The sequence below is a fragment of the Chelonia mydas genome, chromosome 1 (assembly GCF_015237465.2).
Source record: "Chelonia mydas isolate rCheMyd1 chromosome 1, rCheMyd1.pri.v2, whole genome shotgun sequence".
NCBI classification, from domain to species: domain Eukaryota; kingdom Metazoa; phylum Chordata; order Testudines; family Cheloniidae; genus Chelonia; species Chelonia mydas.
The window spans coordinates 223,369,843-223,389,820 of NC_057849.1; the positions used below are offsets into that span (position 1 = coordinate 223,369,843).

The 19,978-nt window shown below is 41.3% G+C and overlaps 2 long non-coding RNA genes across 9 annotated transcripts in view; one reads left to right on the plus strand and one right to left on the minus strand.

The window, feature by feature from the left end:
• LOC114019152 overlaps positions 1-19,978 on the minus strand; it is a 353,232-nt gene that overhangs the window by 264,797 nt on the left and 68,457 nt on the right. For 3 of the 8 annotated variants that reach the window (XR_006287381.1, XR_006287380.1, XR_006287383.1), the window contains exon 2: positions 12,729-12,795. This is a non-coding gene — a long non-coding RNA (uncharacterized LOC114019152). Of the gene's footprint in view, positions 1-6,203; positions 6,365-12,728; positions 12,796-13,504; positions 13,662-19,978 lie in introns of those variants that run through there. The other 5 variants (XR_005227686.2, XR_006287377.1, XR_005227685.2 and 2 more) reach the window with 4 other exon arrangements.
• The window catches only part of LOC122463825, a 131,748-nt gene that overhangs the window by 83,111 nt on the left and 28,659 nt on the right, over positions 1-19,978 (plus strand). The gene's annotated exons all lie outside the window — the stretch shown is intronic.

The window sequence follows — 19,978 nt, forward strand, 5'->3', positions numbered from 1 at the left end:
AGGGACACACATCTCAAAGAACCTTAGTTACTGCAGAAGGTGAGTAACCTTTGCTTCTTTTTCAAGTGGTGTCCCAATAGGTGTGCCACTATAGATGACTGAAGAATAGTTCCCATAGGTGGAAGGCTGAGGCTTTGGAGTGGCATTCGGGAGGAGAGGATGATGGGTCTTAGTAGGGCATCTAATCCAGTGTCTTTTAGCCAACACTATGCAATTACTCAAGTGTCCGCAGATGCCCAGGTCGCCTCTTTGCAAATGTCCAGGATCGGCACATTGTTAAGAAAGGCAATCAAGGTGGGGAGAGCGCGAGTGGAATGTGCTCGAGTTCTAAGTGGAGGTAGTTGGTTGTGCAGTTGGTAGCAAAGGTGTATGCACTGTGAGATTCACTTGGACAGACGTTGTTTGGACATAGCTGTTCCCTTTGATCGTTTGCCAGTTGAGAGGAATAAGCATGGCAACTGTCTGAAAGATTTAGTTCTATCCAGGTAAAAGGCTAATGCATGCTTAACATCCAAGGTGTGTAGTGTCACTTCATGTTGGTTGCTATGTGGTTTTGGGAAGAGGCAGGGACAGTGGATAGATTGGTCCATATGGAAGGAGGATGGCAACTTGGGTAGGAATTTTAGATGACCTTGTCCTTATAAAAAATGATGAACAGAGAACATGCCATGAGAGCCCCTATTTCTCCCTTACTCATCAGGCAGACGCGATGGCTATGAGAAATGCTGTTTTCATGGAAAGATGAATGTAGGGGCATAATGCCATGGGCTTGAATGGTGTTCTGGTGAGACAGCACAAGACAAGGCTGGGATCCCAAGATGGGGTGGGATGTCATATGTGAGGGTAGAGGTTCGAAAGGCTCTTAAGTAACCTCTTCATGAATGGGTGGATGAATTACAGAATAGCCATCCATCCTGGGGTGGAATGCTGTGATGGCTGCAAAATGCACATGAACAGAGCTTGTGAATAGGCCCAATCTTTTAAGATCTAAAATATAATCTAGAATGAGTGGTAATGGAGTGTTCCTCACAGAGACATGAATTGGCTGTGCACCAGAATCTTTCCCATTTTTGGAGGTAAGTTCTGAGAGTTGTGTCACGTCGGCTATTTAAGAGAACCTCTCTGACTGCCTCCAAACAGGTCATCTCCAAATCCCGAAACAATGAAGAAGGCATGCTTTCAGATGAAGGAGTTGTAGACTGGGATGGAGGATTAGGCCTGCATCTTGAGAGACAAGGTGTGTAATCAACAGCAAAGTGATTGAAGAACACATCACCACATGTAGGAGGTAATGATACCAAATTTGTTGTGGCCTTGTTGGAGCTATGATGATAACTCAGGCCCATTCCACCTGTATTTTGTGAAGCACCTTGAACAAGAAGAGAAAGGGTGGAAAGGCATAGAATTGTGGAGCATCCCATGTAATGAGGAAGGCATCTCCCAGAGACCTGTGGCCTAGACCCGCTCTTGAGCAGAACTGAGGACATTGGGTGTTCTCTGGTGTGGTGTGGGGATATCCCCAGAGAGTGAATATGTGCCGAAGGACTCTTGTATCTAGTTCCCACTCATGGTCTTGTGAGAATCGTCTGCTCAGCGTATCTGCTGTGGTGTTCTAGTGTCCAGGTAGATATGCGGCCGAAATGTTGATTTCGTGTTGGATATACGAGTTCGACAATTTAAGTGCTTCCAAGCATAAGGAGTGGGACCTTGCTCCGCCATGCCTGTTGATACAGGAGATATTGTCTATCATTATTTTTATAGTCCAATGTCTGATAAGTGGTAGGAAATGTCAGCACACATTGCGAACCACTCATAGTTCTAGGAGGTTGATATGTAAGGAGGATTCCGCGGGAACCACCTTCCTTGCACTGTGTTGGTCTGAAGATTTGTCCCCCCACATTTTTTTTATCAGAAAGTAGTGGGAATAAAAAGCTTTCCTTCTGTGTTGGGATGAAATCAATTGTATGGCTTCCAGTTGCAGAAAGTGATTTATTTCTTCTCGTAGAAGGTGCTCATGAGAAAGGTCCCTGAAGAGGGATGGAGGTGGAATGGAGTGCCCTTTGCTGATTATTTCCAGGACCAACTTGTCTGAAGTGATTTGCTGCCATGATGGATGCAAAGGAGCTAAATCAGAGGCGGGCAAACTACGGCCCACATCCGGCCCATGGGACTGTCCTGCCCGGCGCCTCAGCTCCTGGCCCAGGAGGCTGTTCCCCCCCTCCCCCTGAGCCACACCGCCACGTGGCACAATGCTGACCCAGTGCTCTGTGCTGTGCGGCTGCCTGTCCGGGTGCAGCCGCGCTGCCAGCCACCAGTGCTCCAGGCAGTGTGGTAAGGGGGCAGGGAGCAGTGTAGGGGGGTGTTGGATAGAGGGCAGGGTAGTTCGGGGAGTGGTCAGTGGTGTGGATAGGGGTTGGGGCTGTTAGAGGGGGAAACGGGGGTTGAATGGGGGCATGGGGTAGTCAGGAAGGAGAGGAGGGGTTGGATGGGGCAGCGGGGGGCAGTCAGGGGACAGGGAGCGGGGGGGGGGTGAATGGGGCAGGGGTCCTGGGGGGGCAGTCAGGAAGAAGAGGGGGGATTGAATCAGGTGGTGGGGGGGGAAGTTAGGGACGAGGGGTCCGGGGTCGCTCAGGGAGAAGGGGTGGTTGGATGGGGCAGGGATCCTGGGGGTTAGTTAGGAAGGGGGGGGTTGGATGTGGCGGTGGGGGGAAGTTGGGGGCGGGAGGTCCAGGGGCTGTCAGGGGGTGAGAAGCGGGGGGGGGGGAGGGGTCGGATAGGGGGCAGGGGCCGGGCCATGCCTGGCTGTTTGGGGAGGCACAGCCTCCCCTAACCGGCCCGCCATACAATTTCAGAAACCAGATGCGGCCCTCAGGCCAAAAAGTCAAAACCATTTGACTTCCCCTGGGCTAAATGGTTGACAAAACTGGTGGGTTGTGAAAGATGGTTGTAGCCACTGGAACAGGAGGCGGCCTCTCAGGGCCTCAACCAAATCTTCAAAACTGTTTAGACGAAGGCACATGAGAGGTAGTTTGTTTGCATTTCAGAGGGGGCCTCTGCCACGTCTTCTTTCCGTGTCATATTGGCAGTGAGGAGTGAAAAGTGGAGGTGGGGATCTCTGGGTATGTTGCTATTTCCCCTGACGTCTCTTCAGTGCTGGTGTGTGTGTGTGTATATATATATGCTGAGAGAGCAGAGAGTCACTCTGGAGTCCTTTAGAGAGTGTAGGGACTCATCCATGTGCTTGGCAAATAGTTTGGAACCCTCAAAAGGCAGACCCTCGACCATGGTCTGTACCTCTTTATGGAATCCAGAGAGGTGAAGGTGAAGATGCTTGTCTCATTACCACGGGTGTTGCGATGGAAGGGACAGCCATGTCTGCAGAGTCCATGGGAGCTTGTAGTGCCATGCAGGCCAAAAGATGTTCTTCCGACACAAGTACCTAGACTTGTTCCTTCTTGTTGTCTGGCAGATGTTGACAGAATTCTTGTCTTTTAGAATAGTTCATATGGTCATATTTGGCCATAAGAGCCTTCTAATTGGTAACACAGAATTGGAGTGTCACAGAAGAGTACGCTTTGTGATCAAATACATCTAATCACTTTCAGTCCCTTTCATAGGGGGTTCCCTAGGGTGGTGTTGGCATCCCTTCTCATATACAGCATTGACAACCTGGATGTTAGGAGTAAGATGGGAAGAGAGAAATTCCAAGTCATTAGCAGGGACATAATATTTTTGTCTGCCTGCTTGCAGGTTGGCAGGATGGATGCAGGAGGCTGCCAGAGCACCTTGGCAGGGTCCAACAGGACCTCAGTAATAGGAAGGGTGATCTTTGCTGATGTAGAGGCGTGTAGGATATCAAGCAGCTTGTGCTGTTGCTCTTTGACTTCTTTTAGTGGGATCTGGAGAGATTCCAGAATTCTGTGGAATAGTTGTTGAAAACGCTTGAAAACTGTCCACCGACATAGGAGGTGGTGGCATGATGGCTTCATCCGGGGAAGAGGAGGAGAAATGGAGTGGTGGTGTAATCTCTTCCTCCGTTTCTTCCTGCTGTTCTTCCACCGGTAGTGGGTCAACATCAGATGGTCGAGAGATGGATGAGGATGATGATCGTGTGCGTTTCTTTCTCTGCCTTATAGGCAGTTTGTGGAACTGTGCCCCGTACATAGCCCATGGATCCCAACAGGGCTAATGTGGAGGAACTGGGATGTGGGGTTGCATCAATGGGGTCCATATCAGGGCCCTAGTACTGTTCCAGGTTTTGGATAACACCGAAGAGTAGAGGCTTGCCTGCATGTGCTCTGGAATTCCATACTCTTCCTCCTCTCAGTGGTGAAAGGGAGAAGTGTTGTGACTCCAGGGAAGAGGCATGATCCATAGGGAGCTTGTGACAGAGGAGCAGAGATTCATGGGTATCAGATTTCAGAGTGGTAGCCGTGTTAGTCTGTATCAGCAAAAACAATGAGGAATCCTTGTGGCACCTTATAGACCTACAAATTTATTTGGCTAAAACCCACTTCATCAGATGCATGGAGTGACAAATACAGTAGGAAGATATATACAGCAGTACATGAAAAGATGGGAGTTGCCTTATCCAGTGGGGGGGTCGAGACAAATCAATTAAAGTAGGCTATTATCAACAGGATGAAAAATCATTTTTGTAGTGGTAATCAGGGTCAATCATTTCAAACAGTTAACAAGAAGGTGTGAGTAAAAGTAGGGGCAAATTATAATGGGGAAATTAGGAGTTTTTTTAGTTCTTGTAGTGACTCATCCACTCCCAGTCTTTATTCAGGCCTAATTTGATGGTGTCCAGTTTGCAAATTAATTCCAGTTCTGCAGTTTCTCGTTGGAGTCTGTTTTTGAAGTTTTTTTTTGTTGAAGAATTGCTACTTTTAAGTCTGTTAGTGAGAGTCCAGGGAGGTTGAAGTGTTGTCCAAATGATTTTTGAATGTTATAATTCTTGACGTCTGATTTGTGTCCATTTATTGACCAGGTCCCTTGGATCTCTGAACTCCAGTGGAGTGGGCAGGAGCATCATTGGCATTGACGGCTGTTTGGAAAGTGAAGGAACTATCAGTGCCTAGGATGGAGTGTGTTCCCTCAAGAAACTAGTAGATGGTTTGGTGCCTTACTCGGTGCCAAGGATTTGGTCAGTGCCAAGAGAGTTGATGGTGCAGAGAGAGTTGACGGTGCCAAGGCACCCAAGGTTGTCTTGGATGAGGCACTAGGTACCGTTGTGGCAGCTTTGCACTGTGCTTCTTGTTCCCAAGAGACAGTGTGTCCACCTGTGGTCCTGCCTATTTAGGGTCCCTGAACTTCTGCTTAGCTCCAGTACCGGAGGGACCCAGACAGTCATGGGAGCTAAGTCTCACCCCAATGAGGTTGAGGCTACTGACCTCACAGGGGATGGCTCCTTGGGTGGCAATGTAGAGGCTCATTTCTTCCCATCTGAGTGGGAAAGAGGATTTCTTCTTGGATGGCTGTCGCGAGTGGGGCTCAGCTGATGACCGAGCCAAGGGTGATAACTGCACTGTAGTGGTATCAGGGCCAGGGCCATAAAGAACTCTCCATGAGAAAAATTTTCAGTCTGAGATCATGGTCCTTGCAGGCCCATGTGATCAAGCTGATGAAGTGGGTGCACTTCTGTGTTACATGACCCTCAGTGAGGCAGTGGATGTGACATGGGTGATCATTGCTTCCCAGTCAGGGAAGGCAGGAAACAGGGAATAATGGGGAGGAAAGAGTAACAAAATTTTTTTGTTGGGGAGAAAAATAAATGGAAAGGGCTAATTACTACTAGCGAAAGGTAAGTTAATGAAAATCTCGAAAGGAGAAGGAGATAGAAGGGCTCCACTCTATATTCCATCCCAGATCAACGGCAGTTGAAAAGGAACTGATGGCAGTTGAGCTGCACAGCTCTATAGAGAGAGTGCTCACTGCGCAAGACAGGGAGAGCACATGTGCGGCCCAATGGGTACTGCTGATGAAGATCTGCAATCTGAGGCACAGGAGGCGCCGCTACACTGACAGTGAAGCACCCATAGAGACATCACTTGAAGAAGAACTGTAATTTCTTGCAACAAACCAGAGAGTAGCCATATAGCATATGCTAACCTGTTGTCTGGTTGGTGTAAAGAACAAAGAAGGAGAAGAGAAGTACAGGAGGGACCCAGATAGTCAACAATGAAGTTGAGGATACTGACCTCACAGGGGGTGGCTCCTTGGATGGTGAGGTAGTGGCCTGTTTCTTCCCATTCAAGCAGGAAAGAGAGGATTTCTTCTTGGATGGCTGTGGCAAGCAGGGGTCAGCTGATGACCGAGCCAAGGGTGATAACTACACTGCAATGGTATCACAGCCAGGTCCCTGGAGAAGAGTCAACATGGTTTTTGTAATGAGTTTGGAGAAGAGTCAACATGTTTTTTATAAAGGCAAATCATGCCTCACCAATACTACTAGAATTCTTTGAGGGAGTCAATAAGCATGTGGACAAGAGGGATCCAGTGGATATAGTGTATTTAGATTTTCAGAAAGCCTTTAACAAGGTCCCTCACCAAAGGCTCTTAAGCAAAGTAAGCAGCCATGGAATAAGAGGGAAGGTCCTCTCATGGTTTGGTAAACTGGTTAAAACATAAGAAACAAAGGGTAGGAATAAATGGTCAGTTTTCAGAATGGAGAGAGGTAAATGGTGGTGTCCCCCAGGGGTCTGTACTGGGACCAGTCCTATTCAACATATTCATAAATGATCTGGAAAAAGGGGTAAACAATGAGGTGGCAAAATTCTCAGATGATACAAAACTACTCAAGACAGTTAAATCCCAGGCAGACTGCGAGGAGCTACAAAAAGATCTCTCAAAACTGGGTGACTGGGCAACAAAATGGCAGATAAAATTCAATATCGATAAATGCAAAGTAATGCACATTGGAAAACAAAATACCAACTATACATATAAAATGGTGGTGTCTAAATTAGCTGTTACCACTCAAGAAAGATCTTGGCGTCATTGTGGGTAGTTCTCTGAAAACATCCGCTCAATGTGAAACGGCAGCCAAGTAAATGAATAGAATGTTGGGAATCATTAAGAAAGGGATAGATAATAAGACAGAAAATATCATATTGCCTCTATATAAATCTATGGTACGCCCACATCTTGAATAGTGCATGCAGATGTGGTCGTCCCATCTCAAAAAAGATATATTGGAATTGGAAAAGGTTCAGAAAAGGGCAACAAAAACTATTAGGGGTATGGAACGGCTTCCGTATGAGGAGAGATTAATAAGACTGGGACTTTTCAGTTTGAAAAAGAGACGACTAAGGGGGGGATTTGATAGAGGTCTATAAAATCATGACTGGTGTGGAGAAAGTAAATAAGGAAGTATTATTTACTCCTTCTCATAACACAAGAAATAGGAGTCACCAAATGAAATGAATAGGCAGCAGATTTAAAACAAACATAAGGAAGTATTTCTTCACACAGTGCACAGTCAACCTGTGGAACTCTTTGCCAGAGGATTTTGTGAAGACCAAGACCATAACAGGGTTAAAAAAAGAACTAGATAAGTTCATGGAGGTTAGGTCCATCAATGGCTATTAGCCAGGATGGGCAGGGATGGTGTCCCTATCCTCTGTTTGCCAGAAGCTGGGAATGGGTGACTGGGAATCGTTCACTTGATGATTACCTGTTCTGTTCATTTCCTCTGGGGCACCTGGCATTGGCCACTGTCAGAAGACAGGATACTGGGCTAGATGGATCTTTGGTCTGACCCAGTATGGCTGTTCTTATATTCTTAAGGGATGGAAGAGGGTTTGGGAGAGTGTTGCCAAAGTAGCCGAATACATTTGAATGGAAGTCGGAGGATACAGAAAAACAAACGTGACTCGAGATGGGGGAGGGATTTGGGCAAAGTAGGAGAGCACTGTTCAAAATGGAGCAATAGGAGACAAAAAACAGCCAGACAGCCCCAGGCAGGGTGTCGCCAAAGTTCAGATGCAGGTCTTGGGTTGTTCCATGAGCATTCTATTCCAAAGAGGAACAGTCGCTGGATATGCATAACTCAGGGAAACCCAAGGGACATTTGGCTTCTCTCAACAATAAAAGTGCCCTGCATGTATAATTAACACAGTTTAAAATATCATTTATAACTAGCTATAAAATTAGCAACTATGAAAGTCAGGCAGCAACTAGATGTCCTATGTTAAGGAATAACAGTAACTAACCTCCTTCACGCACCACTCCCCGCAAACAGACCCCACAAAGGGAAAAAAGCAGAACAATATATTGGGGCAGAACAGAAAACAGCATATTTGAATGGTGAAAATGTTTGGGTCCTTTGGATGTGCTAATCTACAAGCACATGTTCAGTTTGATGGAGAATACGCATAAAACAGGAACAGTGCTGCAATCTTGGAATAGCATACCAGCAGAACAGCATATAATTGACTGACAGGCACATTTCTTTCACTGATACCACCAATTGCACAAGGATAATTTTACAGAATAGTGGAATAGAAACTGATGCAGACACACAACTTTTATAATGTGCCCATTGTGTTTTAAGAATTTTTTTAAAATTAATTTACTGGGTTTATTTTTTGTATCATTCAGTTTGTAAAGCAAGGTATGTTAGCTACCATAGGCCCAATTCTCTACTGGCATGGCAGCAATGAATTTTGCCCAATGAATCTGATCGTGCATGGCTCAGAGGGAAGTAAAACTTAAAATTAAGAAATGAAAAACGTTACCATCAGAGCCATAAAAATTTCTATTCTATGTTGGAAAATGTCACACATTTAAAATTTAATACCTTGGAACCCTGCTAGGCTAGAAGCTGTCATGGAGTTCCATAGGGAAGCTGAGAAGGTTCTCTTACCGATGGTATAAAGCTCCCATTTCTAGCAATAAAAGGGCAGCAATATCTCAGACTTTAAAACTGTGATATATATACACACACACACAAAAGCGGTCACTGGTCTACGAATGAATCTCAACCACCATGGGACTTGGCCAGGTGTTATTTGATGGAGGAAATTCCAGATTCGGGTGAAGGAGGAGGAAACATTTCTATGGCAGGGTTTCTTGAAGTTGAAAAGTTTTAAGATGCACTAATGGGCAGATAATGCAGCCAAAGGTGCAATTTATCACCTATGTAATTTTATTTACATATGTGGATGTATATGCACAGAGTTTCAGTTCAGACAGACGTTTAAACCGTTACCTTTTTACTTTCACATTCCAGACAATCTCACCACATAAGCAATTGACTCCCATGATTACACTGAGAAATTAGGGCTGCAGCCTGAAACTGGATCCATGTGGACAGTGTGGTCTGCTGGCACAGATTCAGCTGCAGTATCCAACCCTTAGACATTTTTTCTTTTAAAGATGCTGTTCTTTTGTTTCTCCTTGTGCTTATTCTTCTACAGGGTAAATAGAGGCTCTTGTTCCTAGTAAGAGGTATGTAACAGTTTTCCTATAGTTTGTGTGCTATTAGATTGCCTTAACTCCTGTGCTACTAAAGATATTTTACTGGCCAGATAAATTAAATTATATAAGATGTTTAACCAATCAGCCTTGTACTTTTGCATTTTCTACAGATGTCCAAATATTTGGAAAATGAAAATAATTGAAAGGCTTTTTTTAAGAGCTTGGAAAAAAATCTCTTGAGAGAAACATCTTAGAGACCAGTACTGATGAAAAACATCCCCAGAAGTATTATCTGTTTGAATAATTCCAGAAAGAGTATTTCTTAACAACAGTGACTATAAAACTAGTAATGCAATTCATGTCTTTACTTTAAAAAAAGCTTTTCAAATACGCATTATTAAACACAAAAAATTAAACCACGAAAAATTGAAACAAACCCATTCTTACTGAAAATAATGAAAATTCCATTTAAGAGTATGAGGCTACTGACAATATGCAGTAAAAGTATATGAGCCACGGGACAGCTATAGTAAACACATTTCACAAGTCTTTGTGCTTTCAGCAAATAGGTGTGCCAAAAAAAGTTTGCAATTTCCCATTTTCTAAATTTTAAGAAAAGCTACCAGTGACTATTACGTTAAAAAAAAAACATAAAAAACTAATTGAGCCCTCAAAAGTTACATGGCACACAACATCAGAAATCCTACCATACTAATTAAGATTAAACAGCAATAGAATTGTGATAGCTTTCATTTCTGAACTTTTAAAAAATGCCTATTGTCTTCTGAAGCTATAAATACTTTCTTTGGGCTGGATTCTGATACCCTCACTCATGTTGAACTAATTCCACAAAATGTTCCTCCGAAGTCAATGGGACTCCTCATGAAGTGAAGTGCCACACAAAAAGTGAATAAAGGTAAAATAATCTGGTCCTCTAAAAAGAGCCTTCACAAATCTAATTTAAAAGTTTGATAATACCAATCTATATACGGCCACTACATCAAGATTTTAAAAGTGACAGTCCACAATCTTCTGTGTAAAGAGGTTACTATTGTGCAACTACAACTAAGATCACATACTGTGGCAGCAATTTAGGACTGATACATTGTCTAGGCTGTAGATGCATCTTTTGAAATATTAAATTACAAAATACAAAGTAAAGAGTACACTATAACATCAGAAAATTGTTGAATAATATTAAAAGTCACTGTACTATTAATCCTACACTAATACGACCTCTTGTATCACAGTGTTAAAGGTAGAAATCAACATCTTAGATTATTCTGTAAAAAATATGTATCTGACTCAGAAGTTCCAACTTTGTTGTTTTTTTGTACTTGCTTTTCATTTCATGTTTAATATATCAAATGATGTATTACCACCTGTTGCATGTAATTAAAAATCCTATTTGTACATTCACCTGTATTTGTGTACAAAACATGCTATTTCACGGTCTTCTGATGTTACATTAATATTTATATATCACAATTAGTAAGATTTATAAAAATCTATCTTAAATTGTCCAAAGCCATACCTGACTTGTAGTCTCTATTTATAAGCATTTCAAAAACATTCAACCCCCAAAATAAACAAATGAAAAATATTTTACAAATCCAGAATATTTCCGAATTGCTAACATTTTTATAAAATGCGTTTAATTTTCCTACCTGCTTGCTACCTGTAGCAATTCTCAAATGTAGAAATAAACAAAGACCAAGCCTGGTGCTTGCAATATAAAACCCGATTACTGTTGAAGACCACAAAGAAAAAGAATTCATTCAGGCTGAGAGCCTTAAAAGCAATTCAAACTTTCTGGATTACATCACTGGAAGCAGTATGTAATTTGTTCCAATTGATGTCATTTGCTCACATAAAGCCATTATTTTACAAAGCACCTCAGCATATTTGCTCTTTCCCCCCTCCCCAAGCCCCAGAACAGACTTACTTGCACCTGACATATCAAACATATATAGGAAAGACAACCCAAAAAAGTAATCAAGCCTGACATTTTTGCACCCAAATCAAATTAATATGTGAAATTAAGGAATAAAATATTACATCATACGAGAAAAGGCATATTTTTGTAATCGAAAATGTAAAAAGCACTTGTTCATGTCCTGTTCATGCAATGACCTTGGATAACTCAGATCTGTTCTTGTGGGATTTGCAACTCTTTTCCTGAATGAATTCAAGATGAGGTAATGCCATTCAAAAGAGGCCGAGCAGTGAAACATTACATGTAGAACTCAAACATCCTGGCCCCAATTCTAACCTCTGTAATTATATTTAACTGGGTCAATGGAATTTCTTAACTTCCGCTACTTGCTTCTCTGCTTCTAGATTTAAAAAGTGCCAGGTTCACATGACTAATATATTAATACGCAGTATTTCAAATTATCACTAGAAAAACACTCAAGGGAAAGAAATCTGAATATGTGCAAATGCCACATGGTTAACGGTAAGTATATTTTTGCAGCTCATCTGCAGCGTGGCAAGCAGACTGCAGCCTGATATTCACTGTGCACTGCATACTGTACTATTGAAAGAGCAGGCCCTCATTGTTTCCCTATCCACATCTAAGACGGCAGTCCAATTGCAAATTCTGTTTTTGATTACCAAGCGATGTTCCCTCTTTTAAGTACTTTAAACAACAGAAATCCTTATGAAGCAATGCAGGATAATAACTTGTTTAAACTGACTTTAGGGTCAATTAAAATAAAGCAACTCTACAGCATGCTTTTAGAATAGAATAAAGTTATGGAAAAATTATGTTCTGTGACACTAAAACTGCCAAAAAGAATTTGTGTGGAACTTGAAAATCTTTAGAAAAAGACAGTGTACAGAAGAAGCTATAAAAGCTGCACTACCACAATCAAATCATAGCAACACAATACAAGAGTTAAGATTTTGTGTTCATCTTCTTCTGTATGTACTAAGTAGAACAGAGGGCTTGGTATCTATATCCCTCCCCCACAAATACATTTTACTAAATATCTAAAATCTCAGTTCCATTAAAACTCTCAAAGACTATTCAATTCAATAGGACCCTATTTTGAACTACATTTGGAAAGATGACCATGTTATAGTTAACTAATACATATATTTCCTTTACTTCTGTGTTCTTTACACAGATCACCATGGAAAATCAGCACAATGCAGACTTTGAAAAGTAAAAAAAAAATAAATCCAAATCCATTTGTTTACCTTTGTCAGAGTTTGTTTAATTTTAGGTACACGTCCTTTGTTCCTAGAAAAAGGATTGTGTTCACAAGGAACAATTAGGAGTAACCAAATACCTTCTTTACCTTTCATATTTTTGCTGAGGGTGAAGGTCTGGAGAGTCATGTGGAAATTTTCTTCTATGCCTCAATCCTGTTATAAAAAAATTAAATCTTTAGTTTGGAATTCATGAAAGGATGACTCACACACTATACCATAAATTACAAATGCAATCTGAATATCTGAGTTTGTACAAATACATGCACATTTAAACAAAAAAGGCAAATGATGATTGCAATCTTCATCTTTTTTAAAACTCCTAGTACAGCACAACATAAAAGTGATCAGTATTGTGCACCTTTCCAAAAGTGCACGTTACTCAAGTAGATTTTAGATCAGGAGTGAAATTAATCTAATTCACTTTTCTTTGTCCCTCTTTTGGGGTTCCACGTTCATAGCATATACAATTATTTGCAGCTAACAGATCTGGAGAGTTAATTGCCATTCTGCTTGAAATATATACTTACAGAAGCAGTCTAAGGACATTAAAGTATTTTTTTTTCCAAGTTGGAGTTAAGTTCATAACCCCATTTTAAAAAAGTTCAGGGTAGTTTCTTCAGTATAATGAACTTTCTTTAGAGAATCAAAATTAACACTTCTGCACATTATATGAGCAGTGAAAGGTCAGAAGTTTTATGGAAAAAGAGTAGTGAAAACATATTCAGAAATTAACCTTTTGTTAAAAGTCTTATCAGAAATCTTGTATTCACAGAGAAACAGTTCAGTTCTTTGGAGCTCAAGGATATATGGCATGGACTGAATGCCCAGAACATTTTCCCTTTTCAGTTAAACCCTAACTTACCTTGCATGGTCAAAAACAGCTAGTGAAACTAGGCTGTTAGAAATCTGAATTCTTTTGTCCACTGTCTTATTTTATGTGCCTACTTTTCCATTCTGCTGCCATCTGCTGGCAGATGTTCTATTCTACAAAACAGACAGTCTTCCCTGTTGTACTGCTCACGTATCGTACAGTATGAACCTCATTTTCCGTGTTCCCTGGCCAACCAATCAGGTACTGTTACACTTCCAGGTCAAATATTTTGAACATCAACAGACTGTATCCAGAGGTCAACATGACTTTTCTTGGCTCTGAAAAAGTATGCCTCTAAAAATTTTGTATATAAAAATAGCATTTAGTAATTATAATTTTTACCATATTAAAATGAATTGCTTTTTCAGATCATTTGAATCAAGGATTTTTTTTAAAGCACTAATTCAACTTATTGAGACTTTTGTTTGAGCTTTTCAAAGCACACACTTTATCATAAGGCTTATATGCAATCAGTTTCCCTTGAGGTTTAGTTCATTTAATGATAAAATTAATAAGAGCAGTGAACTATTATTCTGTGACCTTTAGAGCAAGTAAAGAAAATGGAAGGTAAAGTCATTCCATAACAGTAAAGTTCATAGTTGTTGTTTTCTTAGTAATTCAAATAGGAAATAAGTTGTTACTAACTAGATTTTAATTAACTGCCTATCTTAAGACTGTAGTCATGACAAAATATTGCATGTCTGCTGTGATTATTTAAATTGTTAAAATATAATACTTGTACACTATGTAAGCCATGAGCCATACAAATGATGGGTGATGATGTCATGTGATCTAAGTTATTAATAGCATTTCTATTTAAAAATAACAGAGATTTTCATACAAAAGAAATCAAGAAAAATTTCACTGAAAAGTTACCTCCAATAGCATTTTACTTTAAGGAAGTTTATTATTGTGTCATTACAGCACATTAACAATAGGAAATGCCACTCTGATTACAAAGAAATTACAACAAAATAGGGATAAGAAACACCACAATAAAGTTGTCTTCACTGCAGATTTTTTTTAAACTTTAAAAAGGTTAATATTACTTTCACACAAACTTTTGAATGGTTATATTAGAGAGGGTCATTCCAAACCTTAACCTGGCATGATTCATTGTAATGTAACTGACTGAAAGATCCACATATTTAGGGCTGTCAGGAAGGCTACCACAGCTCTACAAGGAGTGTGAAAAAGTTTGTTCAGTTACTCAGAATTGTCTTGCAGCATCAAAATATAAACCACACAAGTTACAAAGGAAATTCCCATCTCTAGCTGCAGGTTCTCAGGGTAGCAAACCTCAGTGTTTATCACTGTGATAATCATACTGGGGTAACAATGCACAAAAAGCAATTTATTTAAAACATTGGAGACTAACCCTTTCTCTCGGCCTACTAACCTGGCTGAAAACTGGGGAACTCTGCCATAGGAAAATGGGGGAAGAAGAATCCTCACACACAGTTGCAACAGAGTTACTCCATAACAGCTTCTCCAACCCAACAACTGTAGTAGCCGCTGCAAAGCACGTACTCCACTCCCATGATGCAAGAACCAAAAAGATCCATAAATCGGCACATGTTCTATTCCTGACAATTCTTCAACATAAAGGGAGTATTCATGAGGTTTTACTACAAAACTCTTCATGTGGTGTCTCCAAATTCTATCACCACCTAACTTCCTCCCACTCCATAATACACAGCAGAACCAGACCAGTTCTAGAGCAAGAAGGCATTTCTGCATCCCCAGTAGAAGGAGCAAAATTTGCCCCTGAGAATCCAGATGAGGCTTAAGTCAGTCATAGGGTGTGAGCCATCTGCACTTAAGCAAATTTCACTATTTCTGTCCATCTGTACCTACAAATCCTGAGTACATAGACTAACCAGAGAGTCCAATCAAAAGCAGAAATGGAAAACTGCTGGAGCCTCCAACTTTGGTTTCTTTGTGAATGCCACCGAATTATAACTGAAACCCAGACTGCACTCTGGGGAACCCAAGTGTACATGTGCACTTCAAGTGCAGCATGGAGCAGCAGTGCCTGAGCTGAGCCAATAACAAAACATAGCTCAATAGTGGAAGCCAATTTTCAGTTTATTATTTCAGAGTAACAGCCGTGTTAGTCTGTATTCGCAAAATAAATTGGTTAGTCTCTAAGGCGCCACAAGTACTCCTTTTCAGTTTATTATTATTTACTGTCTCTATCATATTGTTGTCTAAAGGCTCCAAGCCCATTGTGCTAACTGGTGTACAAATATGTAGTAAAGAGACAGTCCTTGCCTGGCTATTGACAAAGCTAACAATCTAAATTAATGATAAGATGCAACAGTTGGATGAAACAAATGAGGAAATTGGTAAGGTTTGGGGAAAGGGGAAGTGAGGTAAGAGTATTCAACATCGTTCTGCCAACATTTATATGTTTAAACATGTGAATAACCCCACTGAAGTCAATGAGTCTACTCATGTGCTCAAAATAAAGCTTGTGAATAATGGTTTGCAAGATTGGGGATATCATGAGCACGTTTCCATATAAACTAGTTGTGAATACAATGCAGCTTGCCACCTGCTAAATTCTTATCAATTGCCATGTCCTGTAGGCATCATGGCCGATACAAGCTTTGAAGTGGGGGTGGGGGGGGCGCAATGGCAAAGGTTGGTAATATGATAAATTAAGACATCAGATAGCGAGGGTGGGGACAAATTGTGAAGTGCCTTCAGGGTAAGGGGTATGGGTGGAACTCCCAAAAGCACCTGAACATCAGTGGGGATTGGGCACTCTGGGCCAGATGTTTAAATGTATTTAGGCATTTTAAGTCCCATTGAAATCAATGGAAGTTATTTAACTAAATACCTTTTAAAATACCTGAACTCCTTTAGACCCTTTAGAAAAGCTTACCCAAGAACCTCATGTCTGATGTTTGAGGAGGAGCCAGTGGAGAGATCCAAGACAGGGTCAATGGAATGACTCCCAGTGAGTTCAGGGGGGTTTGGGTCAGACTCTCAAAAAGAGAGGTAACATAATGGAAGTGATGAGAAAAGAAGAGGATTTGTACAGCAGTGTTTTGAACGGATTTACAATCTCAGTTAGGAAGCCCTGGCTAGTCTGTGCACCCACCATTATTATAATTTACATTTTTTTCAACTGATTTTTTTTTTTTAGAAATACAGCAAACAGAGAAAGAACTCCAGATCCAGCAACCAAATAAAATTGAGCATCCTCATTTTTTTTTCATGGGGGTCAGATAAGTAGCATTTGTAAGGAGGTTCCCACAGCATAAACCCTGCAAAACTTCAAAGAAACTATGAACTCATTTTGATAATAAAAAATTAGGGCCATAATACCTTTTTGGAAAATAAAACCCAAGATTCAGAATGAGTTTTGTGAAGTCACCTTAACAAAGCTCTTGGGGTGAAATCCTGGCTCCAGTGAAGTCAATGCCAAATTCCCATTTGACTTCAATAGGTCCAGGATTTCATCCTTTGGCTGGTGTCTGTATTAAAATATATATTAATATAACCTAATACTTATTCAGAGAATATTTAAATCACTTGTTCTTGTTTTCAAGATAAACACTGAAAAAGTCTTCACATCTGGAAAAGTCAAGCTGAGGTAGAAGAGATTTTTATGCCCACATGGTTACATCATGTATGTACAAACAAACCCACTTTTCCATATTTTAGACTAAAGAGGTGCTATGATGCTTCATCCATGCATAAAGCATCCCTCTACTTCACAATTCCCTTATGTCTGGTATTGAGACAAGTAGCTTTTTAAACCTGAGTAGGGTTTACACAGACCAGATGCCACCATAAAAATAAAGCCACTTGAATCTTAATAAAATACACAGTAATGAAAATGTTGTAAGACAGATACTAAAAACATAAAATCCTAACAAGCTTAATCACAATGAAACAGGGTCAAAGCCACCAAGTCCGGATATTTTTTGCACACAGCCAACAAACACCAGATGTATTTGCATTTTAGTTCTGGAGTGGTAGGGGAATGAACTATCATGAGCACTAGATATAGTTACAATTGCTGAAGGGACAAACTTATATTTAATATTTCACAAACATGCATAATCCATTTTTGTACTGAAACTAACTCATTTTAAAAGACTACACTGCCTCATAATCTATGCAATAAAAGAGACCTCGGACATGTTTTAAGCGTTAAAAAAAAAACTAGGGGAGGTTGGGGTGTGTCCCCCCAGTTTTTCATTACTTATTTTTAGAGGGACTTTGTGACACATCTGTCCTCAAAAAACATGTCCAGTTAAATGTAGATCTAATAGAAGGGACAAACCTAGTTTTTAAGTCATAGGTATTTGTGACTCTTAATATTTCCTTAGATGCACAAAAGGCTACTGTTCTGTCTTTCTCATTTAAAGGAACATATTTGTGACAAATGTATTCAAAAGTGGAGCAAAATTCAAGTAAAAAAAGATTAAACACATGGCAAAGAAAACTAAAATAATGTCCTCCACATTCCTCCTATAAATCACATCTGCAAACTTTGAATGGTATCCCACAAGTGGACAGTCTCTTTCAGAATATTTTCTATGTCATCTAAGATAGTGAAAGCCAGTGTGGCATTCAAAATATACATGTTTTGCGAGCAGATAAATAATTTGCATTTGTGAACTACTCCTATTTAGGCCCTGGTCCTCCAAGAAGTTCAGGCATACCCCTGCACTTCCAGAGTGCCCTATTTAACTCAATAGGGTTTTACATAGGCCTATGGGTTTGCCGACCCAGGAGCAGGGACTTTACGGAAAATACCAAATATCATGAGATACACAAAAAATACTGAGAGGGGGCAACACTGTGTCACAGCAGAACTGGGGTCTTAGTTTGTCAAAATAAATCTAGACAGTTATCTAGCAGCCAAATTGCTAATGCAGCTTTATAAAAGTAAACAGAATTACATTTCTGACCCCAAGCATCACTTAATCGGGTAAACCATTTGAGCCTTGATGAGGGGAAAATGGCCTTTTAGGATAAGGCTAAAAATTGGTTTGGAATCAAAATTTGCCTGCATTCCAGGAAATGTACTGTTAAAAAAAAAATCAGAACAGTAAAACTTTCAGTCTTACTTATGAGCTACGATACATCATTATTCTCCTGCTCCTTATACCTAATTTACTGCATTTCTCACTGTTGTGCTACATATGATCATAAGGGAAAGGGAAATTTAAAATTTTAATTTTCTAACAATTAGAACCTATTATATATTTTATATATCTGCAAAGGCAAGTTCCTTAAAATTCTTTAGGGTTAACTTTAAAAATGTATTAAACGAATAACAATTCCCTGCAGGGGTGATATTCTAACAGACATCACCTTGTAAATCTGCCAAAACAATTTTGCTCCTTTCAGGTAACACTCTTTATAAGTGTCATTATTTAATCCTAACTAAAAGTGGTTACATCTTTAAACGTAACTATAGATTTACTATGCCATTTCATATTTAGAATATAAATCCTGATTTTTTTATACGAGGAAAGTCCACTTTTTTTTTTCCATCACCAAGACAGTCTATGTACAAAATATACCATAGCACAGAGCATGCCATGAAGACCAGTTCAGCTCTGGTGCAAACACACACAAATCCATAAATGTCAGTGGAGTTGTGCTCATTTATAGCAAGTCTGAATTTGGCCCTAGGTTTGACATAATTTTCCCTGTAATTTTTTCTTTAGTTCCCACTCTTCCCTGTTCTGCAAGTACAAAACTCACTGAAACTGAGATGTAGGATTGCCAACTTTCTAATGGCACAAAACCGAACACCCTGCCCCATCCCTTCCCTGAGCCCCTGCCTCTTCTGAGGCCCCACCCCCACTCACTCCATCCCCCCCCCCCACTTTCACCAGGCTGGGGCAGGGGGTTGGGGTGCAGGAGGTGGGCTGGAGGTGCAGGCTCCGGGGTGGGTCCAGGGATGAGGGGGTTGGGGTGCAGAAGAGAACTCTGGGCTGGGACAGGGGGTTGGGATGCAGGGAGTGAGGACTCCAGCTGAGGGTGCAAGCTCTGGAGTGGGGCCAGGAATGAGGGGTATGGGGTGAAGGAGGGGGCTGGGGTGCAGGCTCCAGGAGGGAGTTTGGGTGTGGGAAGGGACTCCGGGCTGTGGCAGGGGGTTGTGTTCAGGAGGGGATGCGCGTTACGCAGTCCCAACGGTGCTTACCGTGGCTCCCAGGAAGCGGCCGCCATTTCCCTGCAGGCCCTAGGCGCATGGGTGGCCAGGGAGGCTCCACACACTGACCTCGCGCCCACAGGCGCCGCTCCTGCAGCTCCCATTGGTCATGGTTCCTGGCCAATGGGAGCTGCAGAGCCAGCACTTGGGGTGGGGGTAGTGCGCGGAGCCTCCCTGGTTGCCCATGTGCCATGGGGCTTCAAGGACCTGGCCGCCACTTCCAGGAGCTGTGTGGAGCTAGGGCAGGCAGAGAGCCTACCTTAGCCCCCAGCCCCTGCTGC